Genomic DNA, 11799 nt, shown 5'->3' with positions numbered 1-11799 from the left:
ATGGTTATGCTCTGTGATCTTTCTAAAAAGGCAATACTAGCTAAAGCAAGATCTCTCTCTCTTCCTCCTCCCCTCCCTCCCCTGTCTCCCTCTGTCTCTGTCGTTGATACTGCTTTGTTTGTTCAGAAATTTTGTTTTGTTTTGTTGGGAGAGTCTGGACTTCACCACCCCCCACCTCACTTTCCTCTGGCTGTGATTACAGGTGTGAGGCACATGCCTGGCTCAAGCAGGCATTTTTAATTTTCAAAGCTGTCATACTTGCATATAGTGTACCGATTACATTCACCTCCCATACCCTGTCCCACGCCCCGGCACTCCTGCCCACCCTTTTCTTCCCAGCTGGACCCCACCACCTCAAGTCCCTCCTCACTTCTTTCTTCAGACCCCATGTAGACAGTCACCTCTGCTGAGTGTTCATGATCGCCACGTCCATATTATGTAAGAAGATAACAGCCATGCTGTGGTCTTCCCCATCCTTTTAGTTCCCACGACACTCATCCTCTCTTTTGCCATGTTTTCTAAGCCTCAGAGCAGGTGATACCGATGTCCTGCTTGGGCCAAGCGCTCAGCAGTCACTCTTTCTCAGCACGTTAGCTAGGCCTGAGTTCCTACTGTGACCATTGCCCACTGCCAAGAGAGGCTTCGCTGACTGCGGTTAAAGCTGCCCTGTTGTGGGGTATTCACCAGAGACGACTGCTCAGACGCCAGTGTAAGTCAATACAAAGTCTTTATCAGCCAAACAGCAACTACACTGGGTTTTTAGGATTCCAAGCCTTTCTTAGGGTGAGCTTATAAACACACACACACACAGAGACACACAGACACACACACACACAGACACACAGACACACACACACACACACACAAGCATGTTCTGGGTAGACATACTTCAGTTAATAAGAACAGTTAGCCAGAGTTAGAACTATAGAAGCCAAAAAGCAAGATTAGTACATTTACAGCCTTTCTCAGAACTATAGACGTTGATAGATTAGGTCTTTGTTTTAGTTTTGGAGGTGGTGCTGTCTACTTGCTGAGTTTTACAGCAAGTAAAGGGACTAGATAGCACTTCCATCATGGAGTCAATTGGGCTAACCTCTGGGGCCTGTAACATTCCCCACTGTCTTAGTGAATGAGTCAAACCATGAACTCCTTCTGTTTTAGTTTAAGGGGCAGGTTCTCACTGTTAATCCAATCAGAATGAGAAAGGCCCAACCAGTGCTGATGGCAGAGTAGTTAGCCAGGGAACCAAGAGAACAGACTGGGTCAATTATCTCATTTATGTCTTCATTTTTTTTTTCTTTTTCATCTTTTTTTCTTTTTGAGTTTCTTTTTCGGCCATGGCAAGATTTTTTTTAAAATTATTCCAAATCAATTAGCATAGAAACACCAGGTTTTTTCTCAAAAATAGTTTCTTCCATATCCTAATTTTTGCCTGGGAATGATTCATTCCATCCCCAGGGTCCCTTCCTGTGACATAGAGACTGTTTCCCCAGGATTTTCCTGTTTCCCAAAGGCCAGAATCTTTTTAAAGAGATTTTTCAGGAAGCCTCAGTTTTTTGCAATAGAAACTCCCTTATTTCTGGCAACTAGAAGGCCCAGTCACGGGGCATGCATAAAATTACAAACTCTGTATTTTTATCTCAAAAGATGAATTCCCATATATTTCTTTTTTTCCATCAAACTAGACACTTGAAGTGGGCATCAGCAAGTAAAGGTTAAGATGGGATATGGGTCGCTGGTATTTGTCTGTAGTCACACCAGCTAATACACTCTGTATCTGTCTTCCTCAGTCTCCAGTCCAGGCCTGAGGGTGGCGGGGTTGACCTCCATGTGAATATACGACCCTGTATGTATACCCACAGTGCAAAGCACAACTCTGGAGAAGGCAGAGGGGCAGGGAATGGAAGAGTCCTGGGCCCAATGAAACATTAATTTTAACAGGTCCACAGTCCAGAGACAGTCATTTGGCGGCATCTGTTGTTTCTCTTCTCTTCTCTTCTCTTCTCTTCTCTTCTCTTCTCTTCTCTTCTCTTCTCTTCTCTTCTCTTCTCTTCTCTTCTCTTCTCTTCTCTTTTCTTTTTGACCGTTTCCCCTATGTATTGCTTCTGTTTTCCTGACCTGGCTGTGGTGGATCCATGGGGTGTTGCAGCCGCATTTGTCACCACAGGAGTGGAGAGAATCACCTTGTTGGTTCCTTTCCACCTTTCCAGCTTAGTTTCAGTGCCCCCTTGGCTATCCCCGCGACCTGGATGGAATCACTGGATTCAAACAAAGAAAACTGGTGGTGGACTCAGGTCAGCTGGGTCCCTCAGAGAGTTTAATGACTAGCCTGTGTGGAGAACTGGGGAGCCTGTAGTGACTTAAGAAAGAAACGGTTAGAGAGTTCAGCCAGCTGCTGATCTCCGAGCCTGGGAATCAGTAGGGGAGGGCTTCCAAATATAATCTCATAGGGGTAAATCTCTCCTATAAGGGATGCAGGGTGCTGAAGCAAAGCAAAGAAGACTATCTATCCTTTATTGAACTCTAATGAGAGTTTTGTTAGAGTTGTTTTGTTTGTTTGTTTGTTTGTTTTTGCTTTTTTATGTCCTGTTGTCTTGGTTTGGTTTAGTTTTTGAGACAGCGTTTCCCTGTGTAACAATTCTGGCTGTCCTGGAACTCACTTTGTAGACCAGGTCGGCCTTGAACTTACAGAGATCTGCCTGCCTCTGCCTCCCAAGTGCTGGGATTAAAGCTGCTAACTGCTGGTCTCTGAGCCTAGGAAGCAGTGGGGAGGTCTTCAATCTAGAGTGAACTTGTTTGCTTTCTTTTAGTAAACTAGTAGTAGTGGCCACTGCTCTTGGACAGGTGGGCCATCCTGTGACTACAGGGTTCAATTGTTTGGACAGGTGTTGGAATAACCTTTTCGTACACTGTGTAAAGATGTGCCTCTGTTTAACCTCACCTGTCTAAGGCACCTTCTGATTGGTTTCATAAAGAGTGGAATGGCCAATAGCTAGGCAGGAGAAGATAGGCAGAACTTCCCAACAGAGATAGGAACTCTGGGTAAGAATCTGAGGCAGGAGATTTGCCAGCCAGACTCAGAAGAGGTTGAATGTACATTTCTGAAGAACAGTAATGAGCCATGTGACAGAATGTAGATTAATATAAACAGGTTAATTTAAGTTTTAAATGCTACTTGGGAACAAGCCTAAGCTAAGGCCAAGCTTTCATAACTAATAAAAAAATCTCTAAGTCATTATTAGAGAACTAGTAGTTCAAAGAAAGACCTGTTATGGACAGGTGTGTCATAGGGCATTTTCATGGCTCCAAAGTTTGGGTTAAAATCCCTTTCATAATATCTTTTGTTTAGTCTCAGTCACGATTAGGGGCTCACTGCCCCACTTTGTGCTAGTGTATCTTCACAAATTCTGGTGTCCAGAGGCAACAAAACCCAGCTGTACCTGGGAACTCTTGAACTAGTCTGTGCCTTAGTCTTTAGAGTTGGGCTCTGAAGGATGGCTGCAATCCTACTCAGAGATAGGCTCGTTTTGCCTCCCCTCAGCTGGCAGACAGGAGAGGTAGCTTTCTACAAATTGGACTTTCCTAGCCCACATTCTGTAGCTCAAGGTCTGTAACTCTCATAGCAGTTCCTCAGGGACCCTTTTATAGCCTGTTTACCCAGGACACCTCTGATGGAAGGACAGGAGGTCAGCACTTAGTGTCTTATTAAACAGGGTTGGCTAATTTTCAAGTCTTTGGGGCAACCTGGTTCATGTAAGTCTCTCTCTGTAACCTCCCGCTGATCTGTCCATTTAAAAGCATAGATCATGTGGTGGTTTGAATAGGAATGGACCCCATTGCCTCATGTGTTTGAATGATTGGCCCATAGGGAGTGTCACTTTTAGGAAGTGTGGCCTTGTTGGAGGAAGTGTGTCCCTGTGGAGGCAGGCTTTGAGGTCTTAAAAGCCCAAGTCTGGGCAGTGGGACACAGACTCCTTCTGTTTCCTGTAGATCAAGATGTAGAATTCTCAGCTCCTTCTCCAGCACCATGTCTGCCATGTTTCCCACCATGAAGATAATGGACTAAATCTCTGAAACTGTAAGCTAGCCCCGATGAAATGTTTTCCTTTATAAGAGTTTCTGTGGTCATGGTGTCTCTTTGCAGCTATAAAACCCTAACTAAGACAGATGGGTTGACTCACCTCTGCCAATTGGAGGCTGAAGAGTGCATCTTTTAGGTAAAGACAGTATACACCTGTTTGTCTGGAAGAATCAGACTCATGAGAATCAGAGGTCCCAGGTTTCTTCACAGGCAGGAGAGGCGTGTTCCAGGATGCCAGGCAGGGCACTAGGATGCCTGTCTCTTTAAGCCAAGCCATATGGACTGCATTTCCCCCTTTTGTTTCCAGAGTCATTGGGTATTGTCTAGACAAAGGTAGCAGAACTGGTTAGTTGAACTATTATAGGAGCTTGGTGTTGGGCCAGCCCTTGGGGGAGGTTTCTTCCGACAGAAGATAAGACACCAAAATTTGCTGGGTAAAATTTGTAAGTCTAACTGCATTTGCTTATCAGAGCAGGTGACAGTGGTTTCCAATTTATGCAATACGTCTTGTCGAAATCAGTTCCCTGTTGTCCAATACCCTCTGATCCACTGCCAGCAACTGGGACCTACTTTATCTTCACAGTTCTAACTTTCATAACTTTATTTTTAATATTTGGGGCCAACTGGTAACAAAGGACATCTTTTTAGCAGTTGTCTCTAAGCTTTCTTAAAAGGACCTAGTGAAATTGTTTAAAGTCTCCCTGGTCAGTGTCGGACAGAGGGAAAACCTGTTCTGTACAGGCTGTGTAGCTTGGCAACAATTCCCCTGCCCAGCCCTAGGGCAGTTCTTCTACGGGAGGAGGGGGATCTTCAGAGAATGGCTGGTTTTTGAGTTTTCCAATTATACAGATTACTGACTAATTACAAGGCATAAGTCATGAAAGAGAAAGGAGGCAACTTTCTCTTTTCCTTTGGGTTTAGCTCAGAAGAACTTCCTCTTCTCTGGGGTTGTTTAGAGCACGTATAGGCCAGAGAGAATGCTCACCTAGGGAACTATTTCTCCCTCCCTGTATACACTTGGCTTAGATGGCAGGGGACCTGGATAAGTGGCCTAGCTCCTCCTCCCCTTCCACAGGAACCAACCCTGGCCATGAGCAGAAATCAAGCAAGTGTGGTGGCACACACCATTAAATCTCAGCACTCAGGAGGCTGAGGCAGGTGGATCTCTGGGAGTTCGAGGCCAGCCTGGTCTACAGAGCAAGTTCCTGGATAGTCAAAGCTCACAGAGAAACCCTGTCTCAAAAATTCCAAAAAACAAAACAAAACAAAAACAAAAACAAAAAAACCAAGCAAGTGTTCCTGCTCCTGGGGTGGGACAGGTGGGTGACTTGGCAGAGCCCAAAGGATTCAGATCTCCAACAGGAGGGAGCACAGGTCTTCAACGGATCAAGGTCGGGGTGGGGTAGTCTCACACCAGAGAAAGCCACTGGTCAATACAAGGAAACAAAACTGACAGAAACACATAGAAAGACACACAGACACATACACAGTAAAAAGGACCAGGGATGGGTACCATACATTCATATATCTGAATGGCAGAGGGATCTAGTGATGTCTCACATGGATCCTGGATCAGCAGCTGCACAACCTCTCCTATGTGTCCAAAGAGAAGGAGCTTTAACCAGACTTAACATCCAGAAGTGACAGACCAGGTGACTTAGTTAGTTTCCTTGTGGGGTGGAGGTGTCAGACCCCTCTGAGGCATTAGGCAGAGATTGATCAAAGGGAGTCCTGGGTACCTGGAACGTCTCAGATTGCACACCCCCTAGGAGTCCCCTGACCACCATAGTCTTCCTCCTTCCAAGGGACCCTGAGACCCCCAGTGTCTCAAGGTCTGGTCTCTGGGGATCTCAGTGAGAAATGTTGTGGTGTATTCACCATAGAAGACTGATTTTAAGACTGGGTTTAAGCCAATAGAAAGTTTTTAGTAGCTGACTGGGTGGTTAGGATCCCAGTGTAGCCCCAAGCCTTTCTCGGGGTGATCTTTTATGCACAAAAACCATGTTCTGGGTTGACATACTTCAATTAACAAGAACAGTTAGCCAGAAGCAGAATTACTGAAGCCAAAAGGCAAGGTTAGTACATTTAAAGACTTTCCCAGAACTATGAACTTTGATGGATTAGGACTTTGCTTTCATTTTTGGCAGGTGGTGATGTCTGCTTGCTGAGTTTTACATCCTGGATCGCATTTCCATCATGGAGTTAGTTGTGCTAAGATCTGAGGGCCTGCTAAGGTCTGGGGCCCTGTCATAGTACTCATCTATGGCTTGAATACACAGAACACACACACGCACACTCGTATGTGATAAATATATAAGAGAACAATTTAACTACATATCCATTTAGCAAAACATTAATAGTAGGTGTTCCCAGAGGACCTTGGACTTTGCTGACCAAAGGCTTTTAACCAATTCTACCGTGCCAGACATATACTCCTGTTTCAAGGTATCCACACTTAAGGACTTTCCCAGAACTGTAAACTTTGATGGGTTAGGACAGTGGTTCTCAACCTTCCTACTGCCGTGACCCTTTAATACAGTCCCTCGTGTTCTGGTGACCCCCCCAAACATAGAATTATTTTTGTTGTTACTTCATAACTGTAATTTTGCTACTGTTGTGAATTGTAATGTAAATATCTGTGTTTTCTGATGATCTTACGGGTCACGATCTACAGGTTGAGAACTACTGGATCAGGACTTTGTTCTGGTTTTGGCAGGTTGTGCTGCCTACATGCTAGGCAGCCAGAATGGCATTTCCATCATGGTGTCAGCTGTGCTATGGTCTGCGTGCCCGTTTCACTCTCTTCCAATCAGGATCTTTCACAAGATCCAATCAGGAAGTGATTGGGTATCACCAGGATATCCACGCCACCACTGTCCTGGTAGGCTGTGCCCTGCCGGGCATTGGAGCATGCCAAGTCTACATCTGGATGTGATTGTTGGTGATTTTTCTCCCCTAATACAAAGGGGTGTAGCTATTCTGTGAAATCCTGTACTTGAGCCTGTTTTCAAGTCCATGTCATTTCATTTGCAGTGTGGGGTCCTCATCTATGATTCTCTTTCCTCCATTGCACCCACTCTCTACTCAGGCCCAGTCACCGACAATCCCTTTAACAGGCACGTTATTGGATGACTCGGAGATACTGTCGGGAAAGCTACTGGGGTGCCACATGAAGCTACACCCTTTATGTGTGCCATTTGAACACTATGTACTAACAGTTACTCTACCGTCCATATAGATGCTGGTATTTGTCCCGATACTGTTCATTAAGGCTGTTCTACTGCAATCCTCAGTCCAGGACACAGTTTAGAGCCATGCACACTTTGTTGTTGTGCTCCTTTAGGCTCTTTTAGTCCTCAGTTTTGCAGGACTCAGCTATTTTGTAGTTGATCCCATGTTTTCTCTTGAGATTTGGCCATGCACTCTTTCCCCACCCCACCCCACTTTGGATTTTTCAAGACAGGGTTTCTCTGTGTAACAGCCCTAGTTGTCCTGGAACTCCCTTTGTAGACCAGGCTGGCATTGAACTCACAGAGATTCACCTGCCTCTGCTTCCCAAGTGCTGGGATTAAAGGTGTGCCCCACCATCACCTAGCTCTTCTTTTTTAAGAGGTGGTGGCAATGATGGTGTTGAGACCCAGGCCCTCAGGATTGCTACATAAGAGCTCTGTCACTTACTGGCACCCCAGCCACATGGAAGTGATGTGTATCTTCTTAGGAGCCACGTGATATCTGCTTGACCTATTGAGAAGATGTTGACATTGGTTACCTTGATATAATTTGTTCTTCTTGGCCAAGACGCTATAACATACTGGTTCTGCATTGTGATGACTAATGGTGAGAGACGTGTCTGCATAAGCATCCTGTGTAGTTCCTGACTCCATCATATTTCCTGCTCGGCATTCCACTCAAAGGAGAGGCTGGAAGTCTTCTTTTCCCCCATTTATTCTTTTCTTTCTTTCCCATGTGTGCTTTAGTTACTTTTGTGTGCATGAGTACTTTGTATATCTGTGCACCATGTGCAAGCTTGGTGCCCAGGGAGGCCAGAAAAGGGTGTCAGATCTCCTGGAGCTGGAGTTATACATGGCAGTGAACTGCCATGTGGTTGCTAGGATTTGAACCCAGGTCCTCTGGAAAAGCAGTCAGTGTCCTTAACCACTGGGCCATCTCTGCATCGTCTGTGTATATATTTGAGGCAGTATCTCTTGCTGTAGCCCCACTGGCCTTGGACTCACTTCTCTTGTCTCAGTTTCCCATGTCCTCAGATTACAGCCACCATAGTTTACTCCCGTCTGTGTTTGTGTGTGTGTGTGTTTGTATGTATATGAGTGTGTGTTCATGTGGGTGTGGTGGCGTGTACACTAGAACATGTGTTCATGTAACCAGAGGTCAACCTTGGGTTTCTTCAGAAGACATTCACCTTATTATTTTTTTTAAAGATTTATTTATTATGCATAGAGTATTCTGTCTGCATGTATGCCTTCAGGCCAGAAGAGGGCACCAGATATCATTTCAGATGGTTGTGAGCCACCATGTGGTTGCTGGGAATTGAACTCAGAACCTCTGGAAGAGCAGTCCATGATCTTAACCTCTGAGCCACCTCTCCACCTTTTTATTTTTAATTAGGGGAATCAAGATGACTTTTAGCAGTTCTCTCCTTCCACCATGAGTTCCAGACATCAAATTCAGTTCTTCAGGTTGTTTAGCAAATGCTTTTGCTGGTTGCACCATCTCACCAGCTCTTATTCTCAGTGAGAGCACACCAGCTAGACGGAAAACCCCAGAGATAAGCCTTTCTTTGCTTCCTTAGTGCTGGTATTACAAGCAAGAGCCACTATCCCTGGCTTTTTACATGGCTGCTGAAGGCTGAAGTCACTATTGATGAGGCATTTCCTTGCCCCCTTTATTTGCTTCTCTGTTTGACTAAAAATTAATGGATTCTCTTGCTGGTCCCTGGCCACTGGAAAGTAAGCTGTTCTGTTCCACAATACCCTTCCTGCCTCTGAACAGACTGGAACCTCTGAAACAAAAATTAGGAGATTTACTGTCCTACTGGGAGGAAAAGAAGATGTAACCGATGTGCCAACCACAGAGCCGGAGAGAGAAGGGACTATCCTGAAGCAGGGGATCGTGGTAGAAAAGAAGAGGGTGCTGGAGAGACAGCTCAGTGGGTAAGAGCACTGTCAGCTCTCTCTGGAAGCTTGGGTTCAACTCCCAGCACCTACTCTACAGCTCACAACCCCTGTAACTCTAGTTCCAGGAATCGGATGCCCTCTTCTGGCCTCCATGGGAACTGCATGTAAGTGATGCACAGATAAACATGCAGGCAAACACCCATACCCATAAAATAAGATAAATTTTGTTGTTGTTTTGCTTTGTTTTTCAACAGGGTTTCACTGTGTAGTCCTGGCTGTCCCAGAACTCGATCTGTGACCATGATGGTCTGGAACTAAGAGACCTGTCTGCCTCTGCCTCCCAAGTGCTGGGATTAAAGGTGTGCGCCACAACTGCTTGGGATAAGATAAATTTTGAGAGAAAGAAAGAAATAGGAAGAACAAACTGCCTTAGCTGCCAGCAATGGATTGAAGCAGACCTTTGCCATGGCATAGTCAGGAGTGTATGTGGGGGTGAGAACAGACTTGTCTCTGCACAAAACAATGGCCACCATTGTTCACATGTGCTAGGAATCTGGACGAATGACAACATTCAAAAGAAGCATGGGGGAAATCCCCAATAAGTCAGCCGATGCAGGGAGAGACCCACTCTCCCTGCTATTTTGACTGTTGAGACACAAGGTGTTTCATGGAGAAGGTGTCTACACTATGGTAGTGCTCTAATGGCAGCTGGGATGAGACAGCTCCCTGTGTAGCTGAGAAGACCGCATCCCCTCCATGAGACCTCCTGGCCAAATGGGCAGTGGAAGGAGAAAATAAACCACCATACGGAAGTGAAGCTGGAGCTGGCGGCTGCAAGAATGGTCCAGGACACTAGCTTGACGGAAGTGCAGAAGCCTGAGCTGCAGATTTCTGCTCATGTCATGACTTCATGTCATAAAACGCTGATTGGGAACAGGCTCAGAGTCAGATTCTAGAATAGAACAAAAGGTTGCCTCCTTGGTATGCTCTGAGACAGGACATCTGAGGGCCAGGCCACTGCTGGCCTCATACTGGGAGCAAATGGGCCACGTACTTCAAGACTAATGCACTAAAACATGCGTTACTCAGTAGGGGGAGTCCAGGAGCCAGGCTCTAGCAGCTGGACTATCAACAGAGTGTAAGCATCTCAGCACAGTCCCAAGAAATAGCGGGCTTCGGTACTCTCGCTACCTGGAGTACTTCAGTGATTAGGATGACCAGAGGTCCCCAGAAGTCTTCGGAGGAGTTTGAGCATCTCTACCAAACCAGTCCCCTGTGCCCTAGGGTCTTTGTCCAGCACAGCTATCCAGGGACAAGCAGGCGTTCTCAGATCCTGTCTGGACTCGGCATGTTACATTGTCCTGAGATTAAGGGCTCCCACAATCATGTGACAGGAGAGAAAGAACAACAGCAAAAGCTACCTAACCTGGGACTAACCTGGGAAGGAAGCCTGTGTGTAGACGAAGGCCCAAAGCCCTTCCTTCCTGTGCCATCATGAACAGAGCCTGAAGGAAACTAAGCCCTTGAGAGACAAGCAGGGGAAGTGGTCTGTAAGAGCCCTGCACTCCAGATGCTTCTTAGGTTCTCTACTCAGCTTATTAGACCGCTTCCATTCTTAGGGATGTTTTTCTTCCTTCCTTCCTTCCTTATTCTTTTTTAAAATTTTTATTTATTTATATACATATATTTTTTTAGGTATGACTGCTCTATCAGCATGTATGCCTGCATGCCAGAAGAAGGCATCAGATACCATTATAGAAGGTTGTGAGCTGTACCATGTGGTTGTGGGGAACTAAACTCAGGACTTCTGGAAGAGCAGCCTGTGTTCTTAATCTCGGAACCATCTCTCCAGACCGGTTTTTCTTTCTTAATTTTTTTTTAATGTTATGTGTATGGGTGTTTTGGCTGTAAGCATATCGAGGCACCAAATTCATGGAGCACCTAGAGATACCAGAAGAGAGCACCAGACCCCCTGAAACTGGAGTTGGGGAAGGTTAGGAGCAGTATGGCTGCTGGGAATCAACCCTGTGTTTTCTGGTCCAGTGCTCTTAACAGCTGAGCCATCTCTCCACCTCCAGTTTTCCCCTTCTTCCCCCTTTTTTTTCTTTTTTCTTCTTTTCTTTTTCCTTTGGAATGGGGGTTGAGACAGGGTTTCCCTGTATAGTCCTGGCTGTCTTGGGGCTAGTACTGTAGACCAGGCTGACCTTGAATTCTGCCTCTTGAGTGCTGGGATTAAAGGCAGGTGCCACAACTGCCAGGCCAGTTTTCCTCTTTCTTGATAAGCTCCCTTATTCTATTCCAAGCCTAGTCTAAAAGACACGACTTTCCCCCATTTTCTGGCAGCTGCTCGGATTTTCAGTTGTACTGCTTTTCTCCCAGACTCTAACAAAACTGCCCCTGCGCTTTCTGTGAGTCCACTCCTAAATTCTTTTATTAATGAGACTACCCACTCCCCCACCCCCCAAAAAAAGAATTGTAGTTTTCCCAAGAACAAAACGAGAGGAGTATTCTGGTAGTTTCCTTAGGTCCTCCACAGGTGGAGCTACAGCTAGAGACTGACAAGGGAGGAACTCTGGGAATGTG

The sequence above is a fragment of the Microtus ochrogaster genome, unplaced genomic scaffold (genome assembly GCF_000317375.1).
Source record: "Microtus ochrogaster isolate Prairie Vole_2 unplaced genomic scaffold, MicOch1.0 UNK6, whole genome shotgun sequence".
Classification (NCBI taxonomy): domain Eukaryota; kingdom Metazoa; phylum Chordata; class Mammalia; order Rodentia; family Cricetidae; genus Microtus; species Microtus ochrogaster.
This window is presented reverse-complemented; position numbering follows the sequence as displayed.